Below are 13,877 nucleotides of genomic sequence, written 5' to 3' on the forward strand. Positions count from 1 at the left end.
CTGGTGCTGGGTTGGTGGGATCTCTGCTAACTTACGGTGTCTGGCAGTTTTTATGTGGAACAAAGCCCTTCCCCTGCATTGTAGATCCACCAACCAGTCACCTCCCACTCCCCCCGGCACTGTTCCACCTCTTGGGCCTGGGCTGGCATCTATCCTGGGCTACAGCTGGAGAGGGGCCCGGGCAGGGTCTCTCCTCCAGCTCGATGCAACCCAGCGCAGTGCCGGGGCTGAGTCCACCGCTCCTGATGGGACACCCACACCCCGAGGGTCCCTGCCTCACCCTCACTCTGCTGCGTGCGTCCTGCAGACTCTGCAGAGGGGCCACGGTCCCTGCCTATTTCAGCCCCTCCAAGCAGTAATCCTCCCCTCCCTCCCCAGCTCCGTTGGACAGAAGCTGCCAGCTGTTGCCGTCCAAAGCCCACCGGTTGAGGGTCTGGTGGGTGAGATGGTTCTGTGTGCAAGCTGGGATCCTTGCCATTCACCGAGAGCTCTGTTTAGCTTGTTTTCAATGTATTTATGGACACTTTCTGTTTTGAATAAACTATAGTTAACCGATGTGACCAAGGTGTGTCTATCTCAGGGTGGCAGGGGGTGAAATATTAACCTCCTGCCCCAGTGATATGTGATTAATGTACAACAAACAGCAACACCCCGTCAACAGCTCAGCCGGAAATAAATCCCCATAAGGTGCAGGAAGATGGAAGTGAAAAATAATAAATATACTGCTGTCCGTCGAGCATCTTTGGGGCTGCTCTCCTCCTGATTCTGCAAAGCTGTGATGGTGAGACAAGAGATTTGGCCGATGGTTCAGGTGATGTACTGACACAGTCTGGGAGAATATCAGAGCGTGGGACAGAGTGTGTACTCTAAACATGGCCATTGAATTTCTGAATGCACACAGTACCTCTGGCCTGTCAGGGAAAGAGCTTTTACATAAGGGCAGCACAGTGGCACAGGTTGGGCTGCAACCACACAGCTCCCGAGACCCGGGTTCACTCATGATCTCCGGTGCTGTCTGTGAGGAGTTGGCACGTTTTCCGTGTGACTGGGTGGATTCCTCTGGGTGCTTTAGTTTCTTCTCACATCTCAAAGATGTGCAGGGTCTGTAGGTCAATCAGCTGCAATCAGTGAATTGACCCTGGTATATGGGCGACTGGTAGAATCTGGGGCCGTTTACTGGGAGTTAAGGGGAGAATAAAATAGGATTAGTGTAAGTGGATGGTTAATGTGTGGCACAGGCTTGGTGGGCTGAAGGGCCTGTTTCCATGCCGTGTCTCTCTCATGACTCCAGAAGCAGCAAGACACTAGTCTGTGACCCTACCTCACATATCCTTTGCAATGGCTCCACTGAGCTTCAGAGTGTCCCTTAGTGCGGACAGCCAGGAATGTACCAGCGGGCACCACTCCACCCTCCTGCACGAGAGTCTTTTAGCTGATGGGCCAGTGGAAGATTCATTTTGTTTGTTTTCTTTTCCATCCCTCCCCCACCCGTCTCTGCGTGCGGCTGAGATCTTTCCTTCCCCTGGTTTTGGAATGAGCGGGGAGTTCCTCTTTCACAGGTCAGTCTCACTGAGCAAGGGCCTTGCAGAGTCAAAGGAAAAGTTTCTGAACAGCCATCTGAGAATTGTTCACTCACTTCCTTCTAAAGTGTGGAGTCTTCAAAATTCAGCAACATGCAGGCACAGCTATTTCAGTACTGCCAGATTTAGCTCACTTCCATACCAAAAAAGGCTGAGAGATGATCTGTGCGATTAAAAATGTTTCACAAGCAGCGAGCATAAATCGGTCAGGTCATAGGCAGGAGACAAACCCCAGGGTGTGCTGCAGACTAGAATATGATCAGTTTTTTGACTGACTTCTGTAGAGATCCACGTGTTTTCCCCCCCCCCCCCCCCCCCCTAAGATGTAGCAGTAGTCATGGGACGAGGAGGAGGAGGGAGGTCAGGCAATGAACAGCGGAACTGAAGGCTCCTGCTTGTCCTCACCAGTGCCAGGTCAGCCCATCCAAGCACCATTCTGGATGCACTCCCCCTTCTCCACATCAATACATCTTGTGATGAGCTTGATGCCCTCGTCTGGTGTCTGCTGTCTCAAAGCTTGGGAGCTGGAGTCTGAGTGCAGGTCTAGTGACCGGTGTCTGTGTCTGGTCCTGGGACTAGAGACTATTGTCTCCATCTGGTGTCTAGTGACTGTGGCTGGTCTTGGAGCCTACACTCTATGTCGACTAGACATTGGTGTCTTTGTTTGATCCTGGAGCCTAGGCTCTGTGTCTACTTCTGTTGACCGGTGTCTCAGACTCTATGTTTATGTCTGGTGACCTGTCTGTGTCTGGTACCGATGGCAGGTGTGTGTTGTCACTGTGTGGAGAATGGTGTCTAGGTCTGGTCACTGGTGTCTGCGTCTGGTTCTGGAGCCTAGGTTCTATGTCCACATTTGGCCACTGGTGTCTGTGTCTGTGTCTGTGTCTGGTATCTGGACTCTGTCTAGTGTCTGTGTCTGGGTTCTGGTAGCTGTTCTCCACTGCCCCCTTGTGGGAGAGGCTGGTTGTCCCTCCTGCTACCTGTGAGGTGGACGTCTGCTGCCGTTGTCTATGTCTGGTTCTGTTGACTGATGTCTGCATCTGTGTCTGTCCCTGGAGCCTAGATTTGGTCTTCTCCTGGTCGCCGTCTTGGTGCAGGAATTAGCCATGGGAGCGGTGGGAAGGAGACACTCGGGAATGTCAGAGATGGATAGAAGCATATAAAATGATGAGAGGCAGAGATAGGGCAGACAATCAGAGCCATTCTCCCAGAATGGAGATGTCGAAGACTAGAGGGCATATACCTTTAAGGTGAGAGGAAAATTGTGCTGGGGAAGACGTTTACTCCGAGAGTGGTGGGCACCTGAATGCACTGGTCGTGGAGGCAAGTGCAATGGTGCCATTTAGAAGACATTTAGATAGGCACATGGATATACAGGCAATGAATGAATATGGATCATGTGCAGGCAGAGGAGATTAGTTTAACTTGGCTTCATGTTTGACACACATTGTGGGGCCTGTTCCTATGCTGCACTGTACATAGAACATAGAACTATATACATGTGTATCCACGTATGTACTACATGATATACACGTCGATCTATGTATGTCCCATGAGACTCTTCTGGGAGCTCACCGTAACAGAACAGGAGGTGCAAATGAACTGAGGAAGAAATGCTCCTTTTACATTCTTGTTTTAGTTTGCACCCTCAATGTGGAGTTAACATTGGGAGCCGCACTGCCCGCTGAATGGTGGCGCACACTTAGTTTTAGTTTAGTTTAGAGATACAGCGTGGAAACAGGCTTCTCGGCCCACGCCAACCACGATCGCCCGTACGCTAGTTCGATCCTACACATCAGGGATAATTTACAGAAGACAATTAACCTACAAACCTGCACGTCTTCGGGATGTTGGACTAAACACAGGACACCTGGAGGAAACCCACGGGGTCACAGGGAGAATGTACAATCTCCATACAGACAGCACCCGTAGTCAGGATCGAACCCGGGCGCTGTAAGGCAGCAACTCTACCGCTGCGCCACCATGCTGTCCATGCTTGGTGAAGCCATTGACAGTCGGCCTGTCTCCCAGAGAGGAACAGGGTTAAGTTACAGAACGTTTATACAGGAGTCCCTCAACCCCAGGCAGTGAAGACCGGGAACCCGACGGGGCAGTGAATGATCAGGCGGAGTCTCGGGAACTCAGGACAATCCTTCACTATTGGGGGGAATTCCAGAATGATGGATGTGAGGATGAGGAGCATGGAGGGATGGGAAAACAGGAACAATGGGCTGTACAGTGAGCTGCATGTGGACAGGGGTCTGTGTCAAGGTAGCTGGTTGGATGATGGGCAAAGATATTGACTGGTTTGTTCGGTTGCTGTGCAGAATAGGGATGGAATCATCATCGACTCAATGGTTCATTGCAAGCTCACACATCGCATGCCGCCTCTCATATCAAGCAGGGAGCAGGGACCAGTCCGCACCAGCAGGGGGCAGCGCTAGCAGGTTCTTGGACAACACCAGCAGCGACCACACCAACACTAGCAGGGGATGGTCTACACCAGCAGGGGACAGCACCAGCAGGGGGCAGCACCAGCAGGGGACAGCACCAGCAGGGGACACCACCAACAGGGGCCAGTCCGCACCAGCAGGGGGCAGCACCAGCAGGGGACAGTACCAGCAGGGGACAGCACCAGCAGGGGGCAGCACTAGCAGGGTCTGGGACAACACCAGCAGCGACCACACCTACACTAGCAGGGGATGGTCTACACCAGCAGGGGTCCACGCGGCAGAGACCAACTCACAGGGGGGTGAGCAGGTGCTGGGACCACACCAGCAGAAGCTTGGACCACACCAGTGAGGTTACCCCTTTTAATGGGGGCTGGACACTCTCTGGGTGATGCTGTTGGAGTGGGTACCCTGGGTGCGGAGGGGGACGGGGCTTTTGGGTCGTGACCCTCAATCAGATTCCGGGGGTGCCTGCGCACCGCGGGCCCTGGGGGCGCCTCTTGATTTTTTCCCCCAAACCCAGTTGTAGGGGGCGGTGGGAGAGTACAGGAGCCTGGCCATTCACTGGCCGGCTCATCGCTGTCAGAGGTATCGGGACCCTCCCTCGACATTGACCCCGGGGGTAGGATCACGCTGGAGGAGGGGAAGTGTGATGTAGCCAGCTTGCGCAGTGGGACGAGCGAGTTGGCAGCCGGCTGCAGGCCTCCGAACTCAGACGAAGACCTTGAATGTAGTGAGGGGGAAGATGTTGCTTCAGGTGCCAGTGGGTTGGCAGAATGCCCGGATTCCAGTGCTGTGTCTCGAGGGACCGGTCTCTGGGAGATTCGGGAATTCCTGAAAGAATCCAAGGGCAGTAGGATTAAAGTCCAGTTAGCTGTCAAAAGGTGGCCGGGCCTGTCGGGACTTATCCGGACACTTGAGGCTTTCCTTCGCAGTAAGGATGGTGGTCTTCTGGGGTTTGAGAAGTGTTAGTTCGGGGACTTTTTAAAACTCCTAAGAGAGATGCGACCCCACTCCTATGAGGAGTGTGAGGAAAAAAGCCTAGTGTGTCTTCAACATGAAGATTACAGTTGCTAGCCTAAACATAAATGGTGGAAGGGGGGACCTTCGTAGATTTCACCATCTATCAGTCCTCAGAGAGGGGGAGTATGCAGTGAGCTTCCTGCAAGAGATGCATACAGTTGTCAGTGATGATCCCACCTGGTGACTGGAGTGGGAAGGGGGGGTCTACATGAGCCACCTCAGCACAAATTCGAGTGCGGTGGCCTTCCTGTTGGCCCCGACTTTTCAGCCAGAGATCCTGAAGTTGCAGGAAGTTGTGCCAGGCCATTTGCTCCATCTGGCCAGGAGCCTGGATGGCGTGCCATTACATTTCATTAACGTGTACACCCCCAGCACAGGCACGATGCAGGCCTGCCTACTTCAGGAGATGGCTGCTTTGCTGAACACTATTGATTGCGGAGAGTGTGTCTTCCTTGAGGGGGATTTCAATTGCACACTTGAGGTGCGAGATCGCTCTGGTTCTCAGTGTGCCCCTGCTGTAGCGAAGAAGTTGAGATGTTTGATTGATTCCTTTGAGCTGGTTGATGCGGTGGTGGAATCTAAACCCTGAGAGGTCTGAGTGGTTTCCGAATCGATCGCATGTACATCTCCGGAGCGTTTGTCTCTCATGTCTCGGCGGCCTCTATGCAGCCGGTGCTGTGCTCGGACCACTGCCTGGTGTGAGTGGATTTTATCCCAGCGTGCACAGGGGCAGGGTCCGCGTACTGGCACACTTAACCGGCTGCTGGAGGATCGCCGATTCCAGGATTCATTCAAATTTTTTGGGGGTGAAGTGGAGAGAGAGGAAGGGAAGGCTTCCCTTCCCTTAGGCAGTGGTGAGATGTGGGGAAAGGCTTGCATCCATCTCTTTTGTCTGGAGTATACGCGGGGGTCGACCAGAAGGCGGGACGTGCCGGTCGAGAGACTCGCGAGGGAGTTACTCGACGCAGAGTCTCGCTTGGGTCGGATTGGTGAGGACTCCTGTGAGTGGGGAGAGTATCAGGAGAGGAAGGAAACACTGAGGGACCTGCAGCTTGAGCGGTCCCGAGGCGCTTATGTGAGGTCGCGCGTCCAGATTCTGCATGATCTGGACCGAGGTTCACCTTTCTTTTTCTCTCTGGAGAAAAGGCTGATGATGGCTCCTCTGTCACTGATCCGGAGAGGATTAGTGCTTTAGCCCGGTCCTTTTATGGGTCCCTGTTCTCTGCAGATGGTTTCAATGGGGAGGCTCAGCGGGTCCTGTGGGAGGGTCTATCGACTGTAGATAGAAGGTGTTTGAACTCTTGATGACCGCTCATCACTGGAGGAGTTGACTGGTGCCCTGCACCAGCTCAGGAGGGGCAAGTCCCCTGGGCTGGATGTGCTGACGGTAGAGTTTGTTAGAGCCTTCTGCGATGTCCTGGGGGGTGACTATGGGAAGGTCCTGGGGGAGAGCCTGGCGACCAGGGAGATGCCCCTCTCGTGGCTTAGGCCAGTTATTGTCCTGCTGCCCAAGAAGGGTGAACTCCGCCTGTTGAAAAACTGCCGCCCGATGTCGCTCCTCTGTACAGAGTATAAAGTTTTTGCATGGGCGATGGAAATCGCCTGTACTCCGTGCTGTCCCAACTGATCCACCCAGACCAGTCCAGTACAGTCCCTGGCCAGTCTAGTCAAAATAATATCCACCTGGTTTCGGGTAGAGACCCTTCTTCAGACAATCACAAGTACTCTCACCGATGAGAGTTCAGTTCACTGAAGGGTCTCGACCCGATACGTCACCCATTCCTTCTCTCCAGAGATAATGCCTGTCCCACTGAGTTACTCCAGCATTTTGTGTCTATTTGTCAGTGTGAACCAGCATCTGCAATTCCTTCCCACATCGGATGCGAGGTCTGGACCAATCGCTGACAAGCCCCGCCCCCCCGGCGACATCATGTCCGTTATTTGGCTTTTTGGTGTTGTTTCCGTTCGGTTATTTGGCTTTTAGGCATCTCGCCCTTTCGGTTATTTGGCTTTTCAGCATCGTTTCCGTTCGGTTATTTGGCTTCCACTTGTTCTCTTCGGTATCTCGTGCTTAGACGTCATGTCCGGGTAACGGTATTCCTACCTCAGGGATCAGTCTGATGAACCTTTGCTGCACTCCCTTCACAACAAGAACATTCATCCTTGGATAAGGAGCCCAAAACAGCTATAATACTAAAAGAACAATCTCACCTAGGCCCTGTATAATTGCAGCTAGACGTCCCATCTTCAAAACTGAAATCATCTTCCTATGATGGCACATATCAAGTCCCATCTTGATCATCTGCTCCACCTGCACGTTTATCTTCAGCGATTGGTGCATTGGGTGGCGTGGTACGTCATCGGGTGGCACCGCGATCGCGGAGCCTGGGATCCTTTGCCGGGGATCGCGAGAAGGAGTGCTCCGATCACTGGCCCGTGGTCTTTAACATCATAAAGCCATGGTCTCCGGTAAGAAGCGGCCGATTCGGGAACTCCAAAGCGTGTGTTCTGATCCATCCCGATGGCGGAGTTTCGATCATCCCGACGAGATGGCTTGTACATCGGGCTGTCCGTAGCGGTGACTGCGAAGGGTTCAATTCCCGACCACGGATGAACAAATGGAGGAAGATTGACTGAACTTTATTGCCTTCCATCACAGTGAGGAACGTTGATTCCACTGTGGTGGATGTTTATGTTAATCTCTGTCGTGTGTTGTGTTCTATTTACTGGTTTGGCTGTACAGTAACTCAAATATCACTGGACCTTAATTGGTGCATGTGACAATAAATGTGAATGAACAAGGACACAGATTTTACGCATTTTACCTTTTGCCAACCTATTTTTGTTCAGATAATGAATTCCATTTCTGTTGCCACCAAAGTGGATCATCTCACATTCATCCACGTTACACTGCATCTGCCATGTATCTGCCCACTGCCTCAACCTCCCTCAACCTTGAGCTTCTCTGCATCCATCCCAGTGGTCTCCCTCCCATCCAGATTGGTGTTGTCTGCAAAGTTGGAGATATTATACTGAATATCCTCATCCAAATCATTAATCGATCCCATGGAGAGATGCGATCCCAACACTAATCCTTATGGCTGCCACACAGAAAAAGGCAGTGGTAGTCTACCCTTTGTTTCCTGTTGGCCAACTAGTTTTCTGTCCTTATTCTGCATTTTACTACCAACCACACATATATTAAGTTTGCATACTAATCTGTTCGATGGAACTTCATCAAAAATACCTCCCGAATGCAGGTACTTCAGAGCCACGTAACACAAGTCAAAAACCAGGTTCAGGTTCAAAAAAACAGTTTTAATAATTCATTGGAACACAAAACTCAAACCTGATTTAAACAACCCAGTCAGGGATATGGATAAACCGACAAACAATTTAACAATGCTCCAGCCAGCCACACCATGGGCCGTCGAACCGGAGATTCCAAAACCTGCCCAAAGAGATACAACCCTGAAACCAAAATACACAAAACTCTAAGGTCAGCCCTTATCCGTCCCAATACAATATCTGATAACACGGAATGGTGAAAATACACAAAGTTCTATGCCATGTGGTCCGGCTGCCTCGGCCCCCACCAACAGACTGCTCATCAGTCAGAGTCTACGACGAAGAGATGAATTCTGGGAAGCTCTGGTCTTTATACTCCAGATGAGTCACCCGTCACCTGACGCAGCTGGGCCAATCGGGTACAGGAGCCTTTAACCCCTCGATTCCAGACTCACAGCCACGAGGCCTGTACTTGGGATAGAAACAGAGAAGTAAGTACATAGCATTCACCAGGGGGGGGGGAAGCGCCTAACACCCCCACCCAAAGATACTGAATAAGTTTCTGAAAATGAACAAAAAAAACACCACCAAATTTCAGCAACTATTCAGTAACACAGACATCACTGGCGCGACAATGCATCAGCCAATACATCATCCTTGCCACGGATATGCCAGTCAAATGAGACAACCGCAAGGGAAGCGTCTCCAAAGCCTCAGAGTTACTCAGCTTTCCCTGCGTTACTGCCACAGACAACCGTGCCTCCCCCACATCACCACCCGTGTCAGGGGGCAGCACCACTGCAGCCAAAACATGCTTAGAAGGACTTAGCTCCGACCCATCAACCTCCACAGGCTCCTTCCTGTCGAACCAGTCCTTCATCCTAGACTGAGCAGAGGCAAGATTACCCATTGCCAGTTCGCATGCCCTCCTCAGTCTAGAGCGAAAAGTACAGACGTGGTCTAAAATACTTCGTTTTGTATCCTCCTGCAACCATTTCTCCTTCAGGACCCTCAACGGACCACGTACAGTATGCGCGAACACCAGGTCAGCAGGACTGAACCCTAAAGACTCCTGCACGACCTCACGCACCGCAAACATAACTGGATGAACCCCCTCATCCCAGTCTTTTTCAAACTCCAGGCAGTAAGTCCTCCACATAGATTTCAAAGTCTGGTGAAACCTCTCGAGAGCTCCCTGGCTCTCAGGATGATACGCACTGGAGTAACAATGCTCAATATCTAACAACTTCATTACCTGACTAAAAACCTTCGACATGAAGTTGGTACCTTGGTCACTTTGCACAACCTTGGGCAAACCGAACAACGAAAAAAACTTAGTGAGAGACTTAACAATAGCAGGGGCAGTAATTCTACGCAAAGGGACCACCTCCGGAAAGCGGGTAGTCGCACACATAATTGTTAATAAAAACTTGTTGCCCACCCTTGTCCGAGGTAGAGGGCCCACACAATCAACTAGAATCCGCTCAAACGGCTCACCGACCACAGGGATTGGATATAAAGGTGCAGGAACAATCGATTGGTTCGGCTTTCCTGCCACCTGGCAAATGTGACAACACCTGCAGTGCTGTTTCACGTCCTTTTTCAACCCTGGCCAAAAAAAATTCCGTAAGATGCGGTCATACGTCTTATTGACCCCCAAATGTCCACCCAGAGGACCATCATGAGCCAAACAGAGTATCTCGTCCCTATACCGACGAGGCATCACAATCTGATCAACCACGCTCCAATCATCATGCCCAGATATATCCAAGGGAGACCACTTTCGCATCAGTAAGCCATCCCTTAGAAAATACCCCTTTGCTGTGGACTCCATATCCCCCTCAGGCACTGCGCAGTCGCACAGATCAGATAAACCTGGATCACTCTTTTGCTCCTCAACCAGCCGGTCACGTGACAGTGACACCGGCACATTTCCAGACACTATCCCATCTTGAGATGGAGAAACACCCTTCACCACACAGGATCTATCATCCTGATCCCCAAAAATGCTCTCACTCAGGTCCACCACATCCTCAAACTTCGCCTGGCTCTTAGCCATAGCCCTCGTGACAGCACAAGCTGCGAAGACCTTTGGATGCTGCATAGCCAATCTATCAGGACTCTGCACCATCGGAACAGCCGTCACCTCAGGAGTGACTAAAACTCTACCTCCTGCCAAGTCATTCCCCAAAATCACAGAAACTCCCCCAACGGGAAAACACGGCCGTAACCCAACAGTTACCCGGCCTGAAACCAACTCGGACTCGAGACGCACGGTATGCAAAGGCACTACCATGTCATCCATCCCGAATCCTACCACTGGGACACTTGACCCAACCGATGATTCCCCAGAAAACGGCAGTACACCATCCAATATAAAGGACTGAGTAGCACCAGTATCACGCAAGATGGATACTGGAACTTTATCACCCCCATCCTCTAGAGAAACAAAACCATTCATGATGAACGCAGAATAATTCCTACACTCATCAGACTCAGGCACCTCAGGTACGACAGGTGCCTTCTGTGCACCCACCAAAGCCACAGGCTTTGCATTTTTCTGCTTCAGAACGGGACACGACTTTAACATGTGCCCTCTCCTTCTACAATAGTAGCACACAGGACCTTCATCAGTCCTTACATTTCCGTCAACCTTATCAGCTCGGACCTCCCCCTGTATCAACGTGCTGCATTTTGCAGGCACAGAAACAGCTTTGACACTGCCACCGGCGACACCACCACGATCAACCGGCCGTGCACCAATACTATAGGATCGCCCAACAAAATCAGATTTATGAGTCAATACATACTCATCTGCCAACACCGCAGCCTTAGACACCTCATTCACCTTCTGCTCATTAAGGTAAGTAGTAACCCTCTCAGGGAGACAGTTCTTAAAGTCTTCCATAATTATCAAGGCCCGCAGTAGCTCAAAATCCTTCACTCCTTGAGAAGCGCACCACCTGTCAAAAAGTGCCTCCTTCTCCCTAGCAAACTCCACATAAGTCTGACTATCAAACTTCCTAAAGCGCCGGAACTTCTGCCGGTACGCCTCTGGAACTAATTCATAAGCCCTTAATACTGTAGACTTCACACACTCATAGTCCAGACTGCTTTCAACAGATAAAGACGAGTACACCTCCCGTGCTTTACCCACAAAGACACACTGCAATAGCAAGGTCCACACGTCCCTAGGCCACTTCAAGGACAAAGCCACCCGTTCAAACACTGTGAAATACTTGTCCACATCCTCCTCACGAAATGGGGGAACCAGGCGGATGTTCTTGCTCATATCAAACTCCCGTTCCCTAGAAGAAACCCGGGAATTATCTATTTCTTTTGCCCGCAACTGAAATTCAGCCCTTTTGGTTTCCTCCTCAAGCCGTTTCATTTCAAGAACATGCATGAGCTCTTTCTCTTTTAACAAAGAGGCAATTCTCTGTGACTCAAGCTCCATCTCCTTCAGTTTAATGATGGCCTCCATGTTCTGAACTGGCTGAACAGAAGGTGGGGGACTGTCTGCACCACCAGGCAAAACCCCAGCCTCCACCAACGCAGCCCACAACTCCGATCTAATGGAGTGTTTCTTTGAATGCTTGTCAATAGGCACGGCATAGTTCTCAGCCAGCAAAATCAAATGCTCTTTCGTACATCTATCAAACAACTCCCGACTAGGAGCCTCAACAAATTCTTTCACCTTAAATTCCATTCTAAAGTAGCCCTAAACCACCAGCTAAAACCTGGGCACTAATGCTACCACAAACAGGGAAGAAAAAATTCCCTTTCAACACACAGACTTCCTCAGTCCAGAAGCCTACCAAAAATACCCCCTAAAAACGTCTAGGGTCCTCAAAACTTAGGACGAGCCCCCATTTTGTTACGACTCCCGAATGCAGGTACTTCAGAGCCACGTAACACAAGTCAAAAACCAGGTTCAGGTTCAAAAAAACAGTTTTAATAATTCATTGGAACACAAAACTCAAACCTGATTTAAACAACCCAGTCAGGGATATGGATAAACCGACAAACAATTTAACAATGCTCCAGCCAGCCACACCATGGGCCGTCGAACCGGAGATTCCAAAACCTGCCCAAAGAGATACAACCCTGAAACCAAAATACACAAAACTCTAAGGTCAGCCCTTATCCGTCCCAATACAATATCTGATAACACGGAATGGTGAAAATACACAAAGTTCTATGCCATGTGGTCCGGCTGCCTCGGCCCCCACCAACAGACTGCTCATCAGTCAGAGTCTACGACGAAGAGATGAATTCTGGGAAGCTCTGGTCTTTATACTCCAGATGAGTCACCCGTCACCTGACGCAGCTGGGCCAATCGGGTACAGGAGCCTTTAACCCCTCGATTCCAGACTCACAGCCACGAGGCCTGTACTTGGGATAGAAACAGAGAAGTAAGTACATAGCATTCACCAGGGGGGGAAGCGCCTAACAACCAACCACACATATATTAAGTTTGCATACTAATCTGTTCGATGGAACTTCATCAAAAGTTTTCCGAGTGTCCAAATACACCAAAGAGCATCGTAGAACAGTGCTGCACAAGCCTACCAAGTATGTGCCACCCTAAACTAATCCCATCTGCCTGCACAGAGTACTATCCCTCTATTCCCAGCTTATTTATGTGCTTTTCTAATGCCTCTTAAATGTTACCATCGTATCAGCTTCCACCGCCTCCCTCGGCAGTGAATTCCATGCATCTACCATTATCTATTTAAAAAAACTTGCTTCACAAATCTCCTTTGGACTATCCCCCTCGCATCATAATCCTATGCCCTTTAGCGTTTGTGATTTCCATCATTAGAGAAAGATTCCGATTGGCTACCCTGTCTCTGCTCCTCATAATTTGATCTATTTCTGTTAGGCCTTTGATGCTCCACAGAAAACAATCCAAGTTTGTCCACACTTTCCTGATGGGCGAGCGCTCTAATCCAGGCAACAACCTTTTCCGCAACCTCTCCAAAGCCTCGATACTCTTTTTGTAATGGGATAACCAGAACTGAACACAATACTCCAAATGCGACCTGTCCAAACGTTTGTACTTCTGCCTCTTCCAATCAATGCTCAATTGATGAAGACAAGCATTGCGTCCAGTTTATTTACCAGACCTTTGTTACATGGCGGCACAGTGGGGCAGTGGTAGAGCTGCTGCCTCATAGTGCCACAGCCCTGGGTTCGATCCTGAGCTTAGGTACTATCACCACCATTTCAAGAACACATTCCAGCTCATGGCAACTGACTGCTAAACTTGGTCCTTATCTCATTGTTCCTTGTGCTGGTTTTAAATTTCCACTCTCTCATTATTAATCCTATTAGAATCCCTTACTATGAAACTCCTCAACCCAGGGCAACACAGTGGTGCAGCTGCTAGAACTCCTGTCTGAAAGGTCAAGCAACTCGGGTTCAGTTATAACCTCCAGTTCTGACTGTGTGAAATTTGCATGTTCTCACGGTGAACGCATGTGTTTCCCCCGGGTGCTCCGGTTTCATCCGACATCACAAACACGTACGTACT

Source organism: Amblyraja radiata, chromosome 20, assembly GCF_010909765.2.
Source record: "Amblyraja radiata isolate CabotCenter1 chromosome 20, sAmbRad1.1.pri, whole genome shotgun sequence".
NCBI classification, from domain to species: domain Eukaryota; kingdom Metazoa; phylum Chordata; class Chondrichthyes; order Rajiformes; family Rajidae; genus Amblyraja; species Amblyraja radiata.